This window comes from Rana temporaria, chromosome 9 (genome assembly GCF_905171775.1).
Source record: "Rana temporaria chromosome 9, aRanTem1.1, whole genome shotgun sequence".
Taxonomy (NCBI): Eukaryota; Metazoa; Chordata; class Amphibia; order Anura; family Ranidae; genus Rana; species Rana temporaria.
In genome coordinates, this window is record NC_053497.1 from 54,970,736 (window position 1) to 54,989,914 (window position 19,179).

The 19,179-nt window shown below is 44.4% G+C and overlaps 1 long non-coding RNA gene across 1 annotated transcript; it reads left to right on the plus strand.

Annotated features, from left to right (window-relative positions):
* Window positions 1-1,816: 1,816 nt before the first annotated feature.
* On the plus strand, window positions 1,817-18,300 carry LOC120913541. The gene is made up of 4 exons (XR_005743540.1): window positions 1,817-1,943; window positions 8,890-9,068; window positions 9,188-9,232; window positions 17,878-18,300. It is a non-coding gene; the product is annotated as an uncharacterized LOC120913541 (long non-coding RNA).
* Window positions 18,301-19,179: the final 879 nt, after the last annotated feature.

The window sequence follows — 19,179 nt, forward strand, 5'->3', positions numbered from 1 at the left end:
ATGCTGTACTAAGGTATGTACAGCAGGAAAAAAATAATAAGAGCCTTAATCGTGATGAAATGTGGGGGGGCAGTGGAATAAAAAAAAGTTGTTTTTAAGGGGGAACCACCGCTTTAACTTAAACAACAGATCTCAAAAAGAGGCTTGGTTCAGAAGTGGTTAACTGTGGGCAGCTGAAGCTGCTGCCTGTTCACTTCCTGGAGTTTCACAGACACAAGAGGCACACCTCCAGCTCTCATAGACCCTCCTATGACCAGGGGCAGACTGACAACACATGGGGCCCCTGGGCAATAGGAGATTATGGGGCCCCCAGGCAATAGATTATGGGGCCACACAGTATACACACACACACACAGTATACACACACAGAAGACACATACACACACTAAAAAGGTACTCGAGAGCGGAGCAGCTATAATCTTTGGATTTTTTTTAAAACACAGATTTTTACATACTGTCCCTTTTTTACTGAGGCTGGCAACCCTAATGGGGCCCCCTAGTGGCATGGGGCCCTGGGCAGTGCCCGAATGGTCAGTCCTCCCCTGCCTACTATGACTCATCCTACCTCCTTCCTGGCAAACTCTCATGAGAGTGAGAGAGAGCTGTGCATGATGTCATAAGCCTAGGCTAATGACCAGACAAGAAACAGGAAGTGGGCTGTAAAAGGTATTTACTGTCAGAAAAAGAAAGTTTTACTATCCAAAGTTAAAGCGGAGGTTCCGCCATTTTTTTTTTTTAAGTCAGCAGCTACAAATACAGCAGCTGCTGACTTTTAAAAAATGGACACTTACCTGTCCAGCGCGCCCGCGATGTCAGCAGCCGAGACTGAGCAATCGCTCGGTCCTCGGCTGCTTCCGCCGCCATTCTCGGTGAGGAAATCAGGAAGTGATTCCCTACTGCACATGCGCAAGGATCGCGGCGCGCCGTCACTGGTCCCCGCTCTCTCCTGGGAACAGTGTTTCCCAGAAGACAGCAGGGGGTGACGTCACAGGCTGGATTCCCCCCGGGGATCAGATCCCGGAAGTGGTGCAAATACCTGTCTCAGACAGGTATCTGCACCCCCCTCCCCCCTGAAAGGTGCCAAATGTGTCACCGGAGGGGGGAGGGATCCAAAAAGCGGAGGTTCACTTTTTGTGTGAACCTCTGCTTTAAGAAAAAACAAGGGCAGAAGATTTAATAAATGGAAAAAGCTGAAGGTCTGCTTTAATTCCATGGCTCCGTCGTCACCATGACAACAGCCGGTGTTCTGTCGAGAATTGCCCACTGCCTGACTATCGAATAGTGCCCAAGTGGAACTGCGCATGCGCTGCATGGAGCCGCAGTACAGCTGAGTTGACAATCAGCTGTTGTCTTGCGTTGCCGAGGCACATTCATGTAGGTGAGGGGGCAGATATTTACATGAAGGGGGCGGATTTTTAAATGATGGGCAGTGGTGGGGGCAGAATTTTTATCGATGGCCAAACAAAGCTACAAAATAAATCTATATCTAATATAGAAAAAGCCGCCCTTCAATTGACTAAACTCGCCCCGCCAAGTGTCCAGAAAGAATAGCAGATAAAGATTTATTTTGCAGCTTTGTTTGGCCATCGATACAAATTCCGCCCCCACCACTGTCCATCATTTAAAAATCCGCCCCCTTCATGTAAATATCCGCCCCTCTCCTACACACCTGGGCTTGTGCAGACCCACTGCTGCCGACGCCACGCCCCCACGTACGTCACTGGAGGGCTCACGTTCGCCTCCTCCACATTGTGGTTGGCACTGGGGAGGGAGATTCCCCGAGTCGCTCCCGGTGACGTCACGAGAGGCCGAGTAAACATACACAGCTGTGGAGGGGGCGGGGCGGAAGGCGGAAGTGTTTGTTCCAGTACAGCAGTGGGTTCAGCTGGGGATTCTGAGAAGTTCTGTGCCCCCTGAGGTCCAGTGGGGACCCCTGCAGCCTGGTGAGCGGCCGTGTCATGTAATGTGTCCTCTCTGTGTGTCACTGTAGTTGGTGTGTGTAGGAGCTTATGTGTTTGTTATTGTGGGGGAGGTGCATGGGGCTGTGTGCACTGCTCTCACTTCCCCCCCATGGGGCTGTGTGCACTGCTCTCACTTCCCCCCCATGGGGCTGTGTGCACTGCTCTCACTTCCCCCCCATGGGGCTATGTGCACTGCTCTTACTTGTGTGTCTCCCCCCCCCAATGGGGCTGTGTGCACTACTCTTACGTGTACCCCCCCCCCCAATGGGGCTGTGTGCACTGCTCTTACTTTTCTCTCCCCCCCCCCCAATGGGGCTGTGTGCACTACTTACTTGTGTCCCCCCCCCCCCAATGGGGCTGTGTGCGCTGCTCTTACTTTTCTCTCCCCCCAATGGGGCTGTGTGCACTGCTCTTACGTGTGTGCCCCCCCCCCAATGGGGCTGTGTGCTCTGCCCTTGTGTGCCCCCCCCCCCCCCCCCATAGGACTTCTATGACTATATTTGTGATTTACAGGACTGGCAGACCTCTCGCTGCTTTCCTGTATTTAGAAATAGATCTGATGTCACAAGATTTCTTGTAGGTTTGGATGGAGTGGGGAGGGGTTAGAGCCCCCGGCAAGGTTCATACAGCTGGGTGGAAGGACGTGGGGTGCTGGAGGGTGTATATATCGGCAGATATGGGGTGTAATATAGGGAGGGGTTCCCTGCTTTACAAAGGGGAATGGCGGTAGGTTGACTCATTTCCCAAATCATCTGCAGATGGAAGGAGAAAACTGCCAATCCTGTTTGGGAGTCTCCAAGTCGGTCTGTGTCCCTGCTGGGGGGAGGGGTTTGATTGTCCCTCTTTGATTAAAAATGTGCAGACCCACTGCTGCAGACGCACACTTTTCCTGGCACACAAAAGTTTGAGTTGTCACCATAACGGGTTTAAAAGGGAAATTTTCCAGTGGGTACACATGTATCCGTAAAAGCTATAGCTGACTATACAATCTCCTTTTAGATTTACCAAAACTATGTAATAAAAGCACACAAACAATCCACCCCCCTCCCCCCTTTTATTTTTTTTTATCTACCCAGCTAGGCCCTTTCCCTACATGTAAGATAGTACATCTAATGAAGATTGTACAATCAGATTGTATAGTGTATGGCCACCTGAAGTGTACGTTTTTGAGCTTGCACGTTTTTGTGTGTTTTTTACAGCCCATTCATTTCAGGTCTCTGGCAAATATGCAGAAACACACAAAAAGTATGACATGCACCATTTAAAGTGTCACTAAACCCCCCCATCTTTAAAAAAAGAAATAATAATAATAATAAATGGTGTATTACATGCTGTTCATATTCACTGATTAATTTTCTGGAAAAAAACTGGTTGATCCTGCTGCTCTCTATCTCCACCTTCCCCAATTCAGCTAAGGGCTCTTTCACACTAGCGGACCGTTCGTCCGCTCATTACAAGTCCGTTAACGGACTTGTAATGAATCCCTATGGGAACGCGTCCGTTAGCGGATGGAGCATCCGCTAGCGTCCGCGTCAGTCGGGATCCGCTTTTCTGAACGGAAGAAACCCTATTTTTCTTCCGTTCGGCGGAGCGGAACTGATGCAGACGGACAGATGGTCCGTCTGCATCAGGTTCCCCATAGGGGACAGCGAAGCAGAGACAGGGCGGTCCCTGCACTGTGTGCGGGGACCGCCCTATCCGCCGACAGCTGAGCGGGGATCCCCGCTGAGCCGACGGAGACACACGGAGCGGACCCGGAAACGGTCCGCTCCGTGTGAAAGAGCCCTAAGGATTTTGCAGCTGTGGTGGCAGTTCTGCACATGCTCAGTTTATAGTGAGCTTCTATGCTGAGCATTTCCTCCCTATCACATCTGAGCAGCCCATGTGACTATAGAGTCACATACGTGGGCATGCACACAATGGTAAATGACAACTAAAAATAAAGGAAATGGGATTTTAACGGTGCCACACACACAAATTAATATAAAAATATCCAAAGTTTATTATAAACATGTTAAAATCCCTCAATTTCATAAAAAATCATCTTTATTTTTTTTTTTTTTATCAAAAACTTTTTATTTTGTGATTACTCAGATAATACATATAGTCATATGTACATTTAAACATCTCATACAATTTAATTGACAAAAAAAATAAATCATCTTTACAGATGAAATGCAGTAGCTTCAGCTCAACATGTTTCGCCAGGCTATGGCTTCTTCAGGAGACATTTATAGATCCTGCATATATAGACACTATGGGAAAACATTGTATTAGTCAAAGAAAAACAACAAAGAATTAAAAATTCATACAATATACTAATTATTTCAAAATAAGTAAAAAAATAAGAGCAAGTTTGGGGTGGAGGAACTTGACTGGCCTGCAGAGAGTCCTGATCTCAACCCGATAGAACACCTTTGGGATGAATAAGAGTGGAGACTGCGAGCCAGGCCTTCTCGTCCAACATCAGTGCCTGACCTCACTAATGTGCTTCTGGAAGAATGGTCAAACATACCTATATACCAGGGATATGCAATTAGCGGACCTCCAGCTGTTGCAGAACTACAATTCCCATGAGGCATAGCAAGACTCTGACACCCATAAGCAAGACACCCAGAGGCAGAGGCATGATGGGACTTGTAGTTTTGCAACAGCTGGAGGTCCGCTAATTGCATATCCCTGCTATAGACACTCCTAAACCTTGTGGACAGCCTTCCCAGAAGAGTTGAAGCTGTTATTGCTGCAAAAATTCAACTCCATATTGAACCCTACAGACTAAGACTGCATTAAAGTTCATGTGTATAAAGGCAGGCGTCCCAATACTTTTGACAATATAGTGTATATGATATTAGCGCCGGTGTGAATGATCGTGGGAGAAATCTGATGATTTCTGCAGCTGCTTCATCAACCTGTATGTGGCTAGCTTTGGTCTCAGAGCCTGTAAACTTCAATGACTGGTCAGCGGTGGCCGCAGCTCTTCATGGCTGTCTGCCTGGCCAGTGATTACTTCTGATCGCTGCAGGAAGCACACGATGCACTGCGGTCATTCACACCAAATCTAGCCACCCATGCGAATGTAGACTTATTGTTTTGTTATTATTTAAAAAAAAAAAAAGTGTTCAAGAGAATCAGTACTGATAAAATATGGAGGCTGCCATTGCTGATATTTAATTTTGAAATTACTGATCACTAATCGGGAAACGGTTGTGCAAATTACAAGCATGCTGCCTCTATCTGGGGCACGGTGTCAGCTATCCAGCACAGGGGCAGGGGAGGTGACATGATCTGTATAATGAGCTTAAAGCTTAATTTCAGGCAACGAGAGAAAACAGTAAGTGAGCTGGCTTTATCCAGGATGTTTATTTTTTTATTTCTATTTGAGGGGAAAAAAAGGAACAAAAAACCTAGGTTAAGCAAAATATAACAAAATATAGTGTTTTATTTAAAAAAAAATTTATTACATGTTTTTATTTATTTTTAAGATTGCGTGAAAATATAAATAAGAGAGGGTTAGCTGTTTATATTTCAGTCAAAATGATGCAATGTTTCTTTTAGGTATTGTAAATACATTTGGTTTGTTTACATTGATTCTATTGTTTTGCAATATGTGCACAGCTGTGGTGTGTCTGGGTTCAGGTCTAGGAGAGCCAGCTATTGTCCTAAATGTCGTTTCAGGAGGCAGCAGGTTTGTGAGGCCTATCCAAGGAAGGCCTGTAAACTCCCACTCCTCTTCTTGGTATGTGCTGACTTGTGGTGCCATAATCTCCTGGAACAGGGGTCTCCAAACTTTTTAAACAAAGGGCCAGTCTTTCAGCCTGTAGGGGGCCAGTGGAAATAGAAAACGATTTGGTGAACAATGACCTATTTTTTCTATTGGAGAGATGGTGCCCCGTCGGTGGTGTCAATGGGAGGAACAGTGCCCCGTCGGTGGTGTCAATGGGAGGAACAGTGCCCCGTCGGTGGTGTCAATGGGGGGAACAGTGCCCCGTCGGTGGTGTCAATGGGGGGAACAGTGCCCCGTCGGTGGTGTCAATGGGGGGAACAGTGCCCCGTCGGTGGTGTCAATGGGGGGAACAGTGCCCCGTCGGTGGTGTCAATGGGGGGAACAGTGCCCCGTCGGTGGTGTCAATGGGGGGAACAGTGCCCCGTCGGTGGTGTCAATGGGGGGAACAGTGCCCCGTCGGTGGTGTCAATGGGGGGAACAGTGCCCCGTCGGTGGTGTCAATGGGGGGAACAGTGCCCCGTCGGTGGTGTCAATGGGGGGAACAGTGCCCCGTCGGTGGGAGAAATATTGCCCCGTCGGTGGTGTCAGTGGGAGGAATAGTTCCCCGTCGGTGTCAGTGGGAGGAATCCATTAGATTATTGTAATAAGTGTGTGCAAAGCCAAAACTTTTTTGAATATTTTTAGTTAGCCAATTGGAGGTGTAAAGAAATGTTCCCAAAGTGGGAATTCCAACCGTAGACTTGTCACCAAAATATTTGTGGCAGAAAAACAGTGCAATCTGGAAAGTATTCACAGCTCTTCACTTTTTCCACATGTTGTTATGTTGCAGCCTTATTCCAAAATGGATTAAATTCATAATTTTCCTCAAAATTCTACAAACAATACCCCATAATGACAACGTGAAAGAAGTTTGCTTGAAATCTTTGAAAATGTATTAAAAATAAAAAAAATCATATGTACAGAAATATTTACAGCCTTTGCCATGACACTCAAAATTGAGCTCAGGTGCATCCTGTCTCCACCTATTATCCTTGAGATGTTTCTACAACTTGATTGGAATCCACCTGTGGGAAATTCAGCTGATTGGACATGATTTTGAAAGGTACAAACCAGTCTATATAATGTCCCACAGTTAACAGTGCATGTCAGAGCACAAACCAAGCCATGAAGTCCAAGGAATTGTCTGTAGACCTCAGAGATGGCTGGATTGTATTGAGGCACAGATCTGGGGAAGTGTACAGAAAAAATTCTGCGGCATTGAAGTTTCCAATGAATACAGTGGCCTCCATCATCTGTAAATGGAAGAAGTTTGGAACCACCAGGACTCTGCCTGGAGGGGGCTATCCAGCCAAACTGAGCGACTGGGGGAGAAGGGCCTTAGTCAGGGAGATGACCAAGAACCTGATGGTCACTCTGACAGAGCTCCAGAGTTTCTCTGTGGAGAGAGGAGAACCTTCCAAAAGAATAACCATCTTGTGGAGTGCTGCAAATCAGGCCTGTATGGTAGAGTGGGCAGACAAAACCCACTCCTCAGTAAAAGGCACATGACAGCCCACCTGGAGTTTGTCAAAGGGCACCTGAAGGACTCTGAGACCATGAGAAACAAAACTCTTTGGTCTGATGAAACAAAGATTGAACTCTTTGGCCTGAATGACAAGCGTTGTGTCTGGAGGAAACCAGGCACCTCTCATCACCTGGCCAATACCATCCATACAGTGAAGCATGGTGGTGTCAGTATTGTGCTGTGGGGATGTTTTTCAGTGGCAGGAACTGGAAAACTAGTCGGGATCGAGGGAAAGATGAATGCAGCGATGTACAGAGACATCCTTGATGAAAACCTGCTCTGGACCTCAGACTGGGGTGAAGGTTCATCTTCCAACAGGACAACAATACTAAGCACACAGCCACGATAACAAAGGCGTGGCTACAGGACAACTCTATAAATGTCCTTGAGTGGCCCAGCCAGAGCCCAGACTTGAACCCCATAGAAAATCTCTGGAGAGATCTGAAAATGTCTGTGCACTGACGCTCCATATCCATCCTGATGGAGCTTGAGAGGTCCTGCAAAGAAGAATGGGAGAAACTGCCCTAAAATAGGACTGCCAAGCTTGTAGCAGAATACTCAAAAAGATTTGAGGCTGTAATTGGTGCCAAAGATGCTTCACCAAAGTATTGAGCAAAGGCTGTGAATACTTGTATACATGTGAGAGATATTATATGTGTGTGTGTGTATAGTATATATTTTATCGGGGTATAGCGCGCACCCCTAAAGTGGACCCGCATTCCTGTAAAAAAAAAAAACATTTTAGTACTTAGACGCCGCACAAGACACCAAAACTATCGGAGGCCTCGTCGGGTCCGGCGTCCGTCTGCGGCTTCGGTGGTGTCCTCGTCGGGTCCAGCGTCCTTCTGCGGTGTCCTCCTCGCTTCCCGCACTGAGTTTGAACTACTGCGCCGGCATATACCGAGCGCAGTACACTCGTGTATAGTCGGGAAGGCACGGCTCCTCTCGCGGTCACGTCCTGTGCGCCCTGTACGTCCAGGACGTGACTGCGAGAGGAGCCGAGCCTGCCTGACTATACACGAGTGTACTGCGCTCGTTATATGCCGGCGCAGTAGTTCAAACTCGGCACGAGTATCAGCGTATATCGCGCACCCACGATTTTGCCCTGAATTTCAGGGCAAAAAGTGCGCGTATACGCCGATAAATACGGTATGTGTATATATATGTGTGTGTGTGTGTGTGTGTGTGTGTGTGTGTGTGTGTGTGTGTGTGTGTGTGTGTGTGTGTAAAAAAATATTATAATTTGCAAAGATTTCAAACAAACTTTATTCCCATTATGGGGTATGTTTTTTGAGGAAAATCATCAATTGAATCCATTTTGGAATAAGGCTGTTACCATAACAAAATGTGGAAAAAGTGAAGCGCTTTGAATACTTTTCGGATGCGCTGTATATTGGCTTGAGCTCCACGTTGAGTTAACCATTAAAGATAAACAGGCTTGTTTAATAATTTAGTACAAAGTGTACAGGCCGTGTGTGAGGCCAGAACATTGTGTGATGTGTGTTCTGCTTGATGCAGAAAATAATACGTATCCTCTTCTACAGCTCTTATTGGAATGTCCCTTAAAGTGACACCATAGTGGACAGTGCATGTGTCTTTGTGTTGTCTGTGCCCTCATGTAATGCTCTGTTCTCTTTCAGGGTCTGTGGGGGTGACAGCACCCAGTGTTGGGGTGTGACGGAGGCAGGATGGTGTGTGAATTCTTCCTCCTCTCCTCCATATGGTTCGTGGTGGTCATATTTTGGATGGAGACGATCAGTATGTGGCTGTTTCTATGCCATCTATTCCAGGACAGAGCCATGTACCAGTGGGGAGACAGGTGTGTGGGGGGCTAATTACAGGGCCTTTACCTAAGAAGAACGGCTTGTAGTAATTCACTGCAGACCCCCCACTATAGAGCACACACCGCATAACAGTCCTCTTCTGTTTCTTCCACAGGATTTACGTCTCCCATCCTGACCAGATCATGTACGTAATTATTAGGTGAGTGAGCAGAGTGTGTGCACAGGAGGTCCCTGCCAAATATTCATCTTCCATATTTAGAGTTTCCCAAACGGACCAGAAAGTTTAAACGTTGTAGTGAGGGGGCTATTTGTGTATAAATATGGAGTACAAATTATAATAAAGACGACAAATTATTGGGGAGTAGCATAAATTATGATGCCTAATCCGGGATAGAACATTTATGTATTTCTGCCGCATCAAGGAATACTGGTTGTCCTGCACAGCTAGTAGTAGGGTGACACCAACTCTACTTTATCTACTAGAATATCAAACTACTCTTTAAAGCGGTAGTTCACCCACAATCCCATGATTTTACCATCGAGACAGGCATTGTAGCGCGAGCTACAGTATGCCTGTCCCGATTTTTTTAACCCCGTACTCACCTTGTAGTCGTCCATCGTAGATTTCGGCTCCCGCGGGGAATGGGCGTGCCTATGGAGAGGGAGGATGATTGACGGCCGGCCCTGGCACGTCGCTCTCCCCGAAGACAGCCGGAGTAGGTCTCGGCTCTTCACGGCGCCTGCGCACAGGCTATGCGCACGCGTCGTGAAGACCAAGCCTATTTCGGCTATTTCCGGAGAAGCGTGACGCGCCAGAGCCGGCCGTCAATCATCCTCCGTCTCCAGAGGCACGCCCATTCCCCGGTATCTTCGATGGACGACTACAAGGTGAGTATGGGGGGAAAAAATTCGGGACAGGCATACTGTAGCTCGCGCTACAATGCCTGATTTTAAGGTAAAAAAAAAAAAAAAAAATTTTTTCCCGTCGATAGGGTGAACCCCCGCTTTAACCACTGCAGCCCCGGAAGGATTTACCCTCTTAATGACCAGAGCAGTTTTTTGCAATACGGCACTGCATCACTTTAACTGGCAATTGCGCAGTTGTGCAACGCTGTACCCAAACACAATTTACGTCCCCCCCCCCCCCCAGAAAGTAGAGCTTTCTTTTGGTGGGATTTAATCACCTCCTGCACTATAAACAAAAACAAAACAAAAAACAATTTTTTTTTTAAATTTTACTTTCTGCTATAATACATATTCAAAAAAAAATGTATTCATCAGTTTAGATGTGTGTGTGTGTGTGTGTGTGTGTGTGTGTGTGTGTGTATATATATATATATATATATATATATATATATGTATGTATATGTATGTGTGTGTGTGTGTGTGTGTGTATATATATATATATATATATATATATATATGTATGTATATGTATGTGTGTGTGTGTGTGTGTGTGTGTATATATATATATATATATATATATATATATATATATATAATTTGTTAAAAATCGCAAAAGTTATCACATCTGCAAACTGTGGGAAAGATTTAGGGACTTTTATTTTTTATTGTTTTTACTGATAATGGTGGCGATATGCGATTTTTAGCGGGACAAATCTGACCCCGAATTACAGTTTATGGCCACTAGTTACATTATTACATTGATCAGTGCTATAAAAATGCGCTGATTAATGTAAAAATGACACTGGCAGGGAAGGGGTTCACACTAGGGGGCGATGAAGGCGTTAAAGCGGAGGTTCACCCAAAAATCAACTTTCTGTCACTAGATCCAGCATACTGCTGACATCTGCAGTATGCTGGATATTTTTTTTTGTACTTATCGTTTTAGCCGTATTTCTTCTCCGGCTCCAAGCGGGGAATCCTTCGGGGAGTAGGCGTTCCTAAATCAAGCGCAGTTGATTGACGGGCTTGGATAGCGCGTCACGCCTTTCGGAAATGGCCGACGTGACTCTCGGCTGCTTACGGCGCCTGCGCCTGCCGTGTAGAGCTGACTGCGCAAGCGCCGTAAATTGCCGAGAGTCACGTCGGCTATTTTCGGAAGGTGTGCCGCACTATCCAAGCCCATCAATCAACTGCGCTTTATTTAGGAACGCCTATACCCGGAAGGATACGCCGCTCGGTGCCGGAGAAGAAATACGGCTAAAATGATAAGTACAAAAAAAAAATCCAGCATACTGCAGATGTCAGCAGTATGCTGGATCTAGTGACAGAAAGTTGATTTTTGGGTGAACCCCCGCTTTAAGTGTGTTCCCTGAGGGGGGGGGGGCGGGCTTACTGAAACATGATAGAGATCACTGGGGACAGTAGATCCCTGTCATGTCACTAGGCAGAACGGGGAAATGCCTCGTTTACATAGGCAGTTCCCCGCTCTGCCTCTTCTCGCCGCAATGGTAAGCAAGCGGGAGTGAGGGTGTGTTCTAGTAAAATTGATTTAGGAAGGAATTGCCAATAAAGCTACCCTGGGCCCCCACTGTTTAGCTGATAGGACCTGGACCCAGTACAACAGGACCAGTTGTACTGCCTTATCGGTGGCCCTGTCCATAGGTGCCAGCTGTCAGAATATAATAGCAAGCAGGATAGATTCATCCGTTTGCGCTGTTTAGTTTAGATGGGCTAATCAAGTGAATATGGTCATACAATGTAAAGCCAGTTAACCCACTTTCACAAGTAGAGGCAAAATCATTATTCCTACTCCTAAAAGTGACATCCATTCCGTTCTGATTCTGCAGGAAATCTGTTTACAGATCCCCTGCTGATTAAAATGGACCCCACAAGTCTGAAATGGCCCTTCGATTACATACCAGTATTTTTTCTTCCACTCAAAGGCAATGTAGACAGTGTAATTTTATTACCTTACCTCCAGGGGCAGTGGAGGGCAGTTTTTTATTCCCCTTATAAATAGAATCTGAGAAAAAATGTTTTCACATTCCACTACCAAGGCCATAGCTTGAAATATAAGAGAACAACTCCTAAGCTTTAGTCTATTTATATTTGGCAAATATTTGACAATATAACTTGGACCATGGACATTTCAATAAGAAAATGTTTTTTTTGGGTGGCACGAATTGCTACTTAAAGGAACACTAAAGGCAAAGTTGTTTTTTTTTTTTTTTTTTTTTTAAATAACAAACATTTTATACTTACCTCCACTGTGCAGCTCGTTTTGCACAGAGTGTCCCCGAACACTGTCTTTTGGGGTCCCTCGGCGGCTGTTTCGGCTCCCCCCACAAAAGCTTTCCACCTTTTATGCGAGCTCGCATGGTGGAAAGCTTTTGCGAGTGCGCTCCCGTAAAACAGCGGCAGCCATAGCCGCCGACTGCATCACTCGGCCGCGCCCCTGGCGTGCCGCGTCATCCGCTGTGATTGACAGCAGCGCCAGCCAATGCTGCGCTGCTATCAATCCGTCCAGCCTAGCCAATCAACGGCCAGGCTGGGAACTGAAGAGGATCACGTTGACGCGTGCGGGACAGGTAAGTAAACCGGGGGTTCGGGGGAGGGCCGGTACCGTCGGATGTTTTTTCACCTTAATGCATTAAGGTGAAAAAACATTTACCTTTACAACCCCTTTAAGTCTGTAGCAATGGTTGGCTTTCATAGTGACATTAATTAAATATAGGTACAACTTGGTTGTCTATGGTGGAGCTAAAAGTACTTGTAGACATGTAGGAAAGAGGACTTTGGTGTGGATCATTGGTGTTGTATCTTCAGAGGGTGCATATTCAGTTGATAAAGGCCATTCCTTAGTGATTGGTCATGGGGTGTGGGGCAGGAGATAAAGCGGAGTTATATTGTCTCTGTTATCACATACGTCAATGGAAATAGATTGATGGGTTTATTGTAATTTTTAACGCCAAGGACTTTACAGGTACTATTAAATGCTCCTATTGATAATAAATGTTAATTTAAATCCTGTGATCACTAGAAGTCGAAGAAAATTGGGGTGTTTATGAATAATCTGTAGCCATTTGCACACTGCAACCTCCACGCAGTCATTTATATTGTACAACAGCTTATTTCTTTGTATTTCCTATTTACAACTGTGTCTGCCCACATATTCAGGTCCGTGTTGTCATCACCCTTCCTCTCCATGCCATCTAAACGGATAACGTATTTTATTTATAATAAATAACTAATAATTAAAAAAAATTCTCTAAAAGGTGGCAGTAGTGAGTGTGCGACCCCATGTGGGTACTATGCATAATTTCAGCTGCTCAGCACTGGAAGACTGCTGCAGTCGTAATAGTAGTAGTGACTACTAAAGAGATTTGCAGTTTACACAAGGAGTGGTTGGTTATGAAATATGCTGACTTATATTTGTCCAAACTAAAGCCATTTTAACTATGGACGAACCCATACCTAAATTTCAGCTTTAAAGTGCAACTGAACGCAAAAAGTAAATATGTGCTAAGTTGTAGGGAAGACACTATGAAATGACACGTGGTAATAGAGTACATGAAGTAAGGGAAGAGGGTAGTTGAATTGTAAAAATGGGGGGGGGGGGTTTTTGTAAGACACCCTATATAACAGTGATGGCGAACCTTGGCACCCCAGATGTTTTGAAACTACATTTCCCATGATGCTCCACTATACTGCAGAATGCATGAGCATCATGGGAAATGTAGTTCCAAAACATCTGGGTTGCCAAGGTTCGCCATCACTGCTATATAAAATATTGGAACAATAGATGGTGGATGAAGAGGGAGGGAGGGAGAGGAGAAAGAAAGGGGGGTTATACGGAAATATCCTCATCTTTAGTTAACTGGGTAAGCCAGAAATTGTAAGGGAAAAAGGGGGCAAAATGGGTAAGATAAGTTGTACATAGGATGTATAGTAGTGAGCCCGCCACTCAATGGAATGGAAGAGTGATTGTTTGGTTTTCTTTTGGTAATTTTTGGGATTAGGGTGGGGTAGGATGAATACTGAGTATGGGACAGATACCATGGTCAGTAAAATAGGGGATAGAAGAAGTCCTCCTTCACTCCCATCCAGGAAAGGATGGGTTTGTACACAAGAAAAGGGAGTGGAGAGGGACAGGGTGGGATGGGTGGAGGGAGGTGAAGTGAGTGTAAGGGGGAAATATAAATACGATTTTCAATGGTGTGGTTTAAATACCCTATGGACTCTCCCCAATAAAAATGGGAAGTACAGGATATGGTGGAGGGATATACTCCTCCCAGACTTTAGATACAATGTTGGATAAAAAAAAAAATTGTTGTTCAGTATTATCCTTATCCTATAATTTTTGATGCTGAACTAAGCTTCGTACCTCACGCAAAATATTGCATAAAATCAGCCAACTATCATCTGCAATTATTACGGAAAATTAAGAATCTCTTCACTCAGCACAACCGTATGATCTTAGTTCATGGACTTATCCACTCTAGGTTAGATTGTTCTAATGTTTTCTTTCTAGGGCTCCCACAGAAGTGGATAAAACGATTGCAGATTACACAGAATCATGCTGCAAGACTAGTCACAAACTGCCCAAGGCGGAATCGCATCTCCCCGGTGCGTAAGAATCTACACTGGCTCCCGATAGCAAAACGGGTTGAGTTCAAGGCACTCTGTCTGGTGTTTCGTGCCTATTGGCAACTAGGTCCGATGTACTTATCGAATATGACACAACACTACTGTCCACCCAGAGAGCTTCGCTCGACTGACGCCCTGTTAGCAATTATTAAATCTAGTCGATCAGCTTCAAAAGGTGGCCGCCGGCTCCAAACACTGGGGAACTCTCTTTGGAATCAGCTCCGAGCATCCTCCTCCTTGATGGCCTTCCGTAAGGGCTTGAAAACACTTCTTTTTTCACAAGCCTACAGATAGAGACTTGGCCTTCCAAGCCCTTGGCAGGACGCTGCCTTAATCCCAGGCTGCGGTCTATGGTCAGGGAGTAGGGATAGGCTTTTTGTGCCCTGACACCCCCCCCTCTTTTTTTTATTTCTTGTCTGTTCCCCTCTTTTACTTAGATGTCCTAGTTTCTTCTTTTTGCTCTTGGGAACTGGATACCCCCAGCTTGTTGGTAAGCACTTAGACGCGAGTTTCACAACTCGCATTCGGCGCTCTATAAGTATTTAATCCAATCAAATCCAATCCTGGAATGTCCAGGCACTAAACTCAAAATTCAATCGAGCATTAATGTTCCAATTTATAAGAAAATATTCCCCCCCCCCCCCCAATTGATTATATTACAGGAGACACATTTAATGGGAAAAAAATTATCAACGTTAAAAAAAAGCTTGGATACAAAAAGCGTATCATTCCACATATTCCTCATATGCTAGGGGGGCATCGGTCCTGGTAAATAAATCCTTCCCTGGAGAAATAGAAAATGCCTTCATAGATATAAATGGGGAAAATATGTCCTTCCTTCTGTTCCATAAAATTGGACAACAGAGGCATATTATAGTGGCAGTATATATTCCACCTCCGTTTTCGGTGGGGGTATTGAATGAAATAATGGAAAAAATCATCCAATATCCTCCAACAAAGCTATTAATAATTGGAGATTTCAATGCGGTCCTATTGCTAAGAGTTGGACAGGCCAAAACCCCCCAAACGACATTCAGCAGATTTATATAACTTGGTACAGGAGATGGGGTAACAGAGATCTGGAGATGGAAGAACCCCGAAAAAAGAATGTACTCTTGTTTCTCCACCTCCTATAAAACAGCGTCTAGAATAGACTTGGCATTTGTGGATTCCACGATATTGGCAAACATCGTGGAAGCAAGTGGTCTTTCAGATCACGCTCCCCTATTTCTGTCTATACGCATTCCTACTTTGAGAAATATATGAACAAGAAGGAAATGCGCCAAACTAAGTGCAGTAAATATGGGTTTAATTAGAAATAATGTTTTAAACAATAAATTGGCTACTCACAAAAGGAGTGAAAACACAAGCATGGTAGGGCAATAGGCTGGTCTGGTGTCACAGCGGGTCATCTGTAGCTGCAGGGGTTCAATCTGGCTGGTCTCAATACTGTGGAACCGGAGGAGATGGACATCCAGGAGTTGGGAAGCCATAGGGAAAACACAGGAGCTCCAGGACCCTGAAAAATCTACCCTGTCTGGAATACCTCTCAAAAATAGCAGTGCCCTTCCTGGTATGTGAGGGCACCTAGGCAATACTTGCCCTACAGCCCTTTAGCTGTATAGATGTAAGGCACTGTCACCTCTGACTGCTGTTCTTAGGAGATTTGAGTGAAATATGTCGCTACTGTGCGTGCTTTTTTTTTTACTTGAGAATCAGATATGAGGAAGCAATGCCCTGCCTCTACCAACATGACCACCTCAATACAGAGACATATTGTAGAACAAGACATGGTAAGTCAGTAATGTAGAAGGGTCAGATGTAGGGAGACCACAGGCAATACTACTGACTGGTTCTTTGTCCTCTGCCTGCTTTTTTTGGGCACAGAATCTAGTGTTCAGTCAGCTATAGGCTTATTTTCTAAAAAAAAATGTTGTTTGGAAAACTGCCCTTGTTACTCTTAGCAAGCATTTTTTCAGAAGCGTTGATTCCTAAGCCCATCATAAGGGACTGTGTGTCAAAGGCCCATTGTAAAATTTCTTTTGCTTCACCATAAAAGAAAAGTGCAATGCTGATTTGCATCGCTGAGCTGTAAGAGTCGGTTCACACTGGGGCGGCACGACTTCGGGGGCGACTCGGCAAGACGTCCTGAAGACGACTTCAGAGGGAACTTTCAAAATTACTTATGTATAGAAGTCAATGCGAGTCGCCCCCAAAGTCGTACAAGAACCTTTTTCTAAGTCGGAGCGACTTGCGACTTAGAATGGTTCTATTGAATAGAATGGGAAGATAAATATCTAAAGTGCTGCGTGCATTAGTATTCAGCCCCTAACCCTGCTTTAAACTTCTCCACAACTTTATCCCTTTTATCCCTGACCTGTCTGGTGTGTTCCTTGGTCTCCATAATGCTGTTTGTTCACTAAGGTTCTCTAACAAACCTCTGCGAGCTTCCCATAACAGCTGTATTTATTCTGAGATTAAATTACATACAATTAGGTGACTTTAGAAGACAATTGGTTCCACTAGGTTTTAGTTATCGGTATCAGATTAAAGGGGGCTGAATACAAATGCACACCACACTTTTCACATTTATTTGTACAAAAAAAAGAAAAAAAAAGTGTGGCGTGCATTTGTATTCAGCCCCCGTTAATCTGATACCACTAAAACCTAGTGGAACCAATTTGTCTTCTGAAGTCACCTGAATACAAATGCACGTAGCACTTTTCAGATATTTATTTATCACTTTCCTTCCACTTCACAATTATGTGCCACTTTGTGTTGGGCTAGAACTCAAAATCCCCATAACATACATTTTTGAATACAAAAAATGGAGATAAATGGACAGCCGCACTCCAGGGAAACTTAAAAAAGTAGTCTTTTATTCATAAAAACGGGACATGCATACATTTTTGGTTGGAACATGGCAAAATAAGGAAAATCTCAAGGGGTATGAATACTTTTTTCTAGGCACTGTAGTTAGAAAATGATCCACGGCAGTCCACCAGGTGATTAAATAAATATACTTGTATAGCACCATCCAGTGGCCAAATAGGAATAGCACAGCCTGTGAAAGGACCTACGAGGATTTATGTGTTTGGATGCTGTATTTTTGATTTGTCTTGTATTGCAGTTCCTAAATTTGCAGTAAAAGTTCAGTGTTTTTTTTTTTTTTTTTTTTTATAAATGGATCATTGTCTCCTGAAGTCCTTTTAAATGGAATACTATTCTAACTACCATATTCAACCAGTAATTTATGTGCACTTTGTTAATGTTGCCATTTTTTTCTTCCAGAGTTGATTCGCTGCGGTAGCCCCACAGTGAAGCTGGATGACTAAAAGGAACATAAAGGGAAATTATGGACACTTTCACTAATATCAAAAAGGGAGAAGATGCAATTTTTAATAAGTCAGTATTTTGTAGATTTGTTTTTATAATGACTGTAAACATACTGGAGCTCCTCTCGAGTGATGTGAGGATACGTCTTGGAAGAGGGAAATGATATCTCTGGGCAGGAAAGGGTCACCCCTATCACATGTCGGCTTGGGATCTGATGGACATCAGAATCCTCTGTCTGGACGCCATCTATATCAAGAGATCAAGACCTATTCAGATGTGACTTGTTTTTTCTTACACATAAATCAAGCCCATTGTCTTTCAGCAAATTTCTGTTTCGGTATTTCTATCTTTTAAAAATAAATCTTATTTTCAATTAAACATGGTAAATGTGTTTTTAAAAGTATTTAAAATGTATCTTCACCAATTCACTAGGTCCTCCAGTGACAAATGAAGTATAAACACATACATATACATATACACACACACACACACACACACACACACACACACACACTACTGTTTTTACCAATCTGCAAGCAAGTGGTCAGTATCATGGGCCAGACATCGTTCCACAAGTCAGGCTCCACCCATTTGTCTGCAGCTTGTGGACACAACCATGCACTGATTGATGTAGCACCATTGTACTGTTATCTTTCAGCTGTCACTGAGCATAAGTATAGTTGCTGTACAGGGATGAGCCAAACACCCCACCCCGGCTCGGTTCGCAGCAGAACATGTGAGCAGGCAAAAAATGTATTCGAGCACCATTAAAGTCTATGGGACACGAACATGTAAAATCAAAATTGCTCATTTTAAAAGCTTTGGTGCTTCCTGCCCCAGGGGACATGTATCAATGCAAAAAAAGTTTTAAAAACCTGGTGTTTTTTCGGGAGCAGTGTTTTTAATAATGCTTAAAGTGAAACCATAAAAGTGAAATATTCCTTTACATTTTGTACCTGGGGGGGTGTTTATAGTATGCCTGTAAAGTAGTGCATGTTTCCCGTGCTTAGAAAAGTCCCTGCACAAAATTAAATCTCTAAAGGGGAAAAAAAGTAATTTAAAACTACTCGCGGCTATAATGAATTGTCGGGGTCCCAGCAATACAGATAAAAGTCATTGAAAAAAAACAGCATGGGTTCCCCCCTTAGTCCATTACCAGGCCCTTTGGGTCTGGTATGAATATTTAGTGGAACCCCGAACCAAAATTACAAAACAAAATGCATGGTGTCCCCCCCCAAATTCCACATCGGGCCCTTC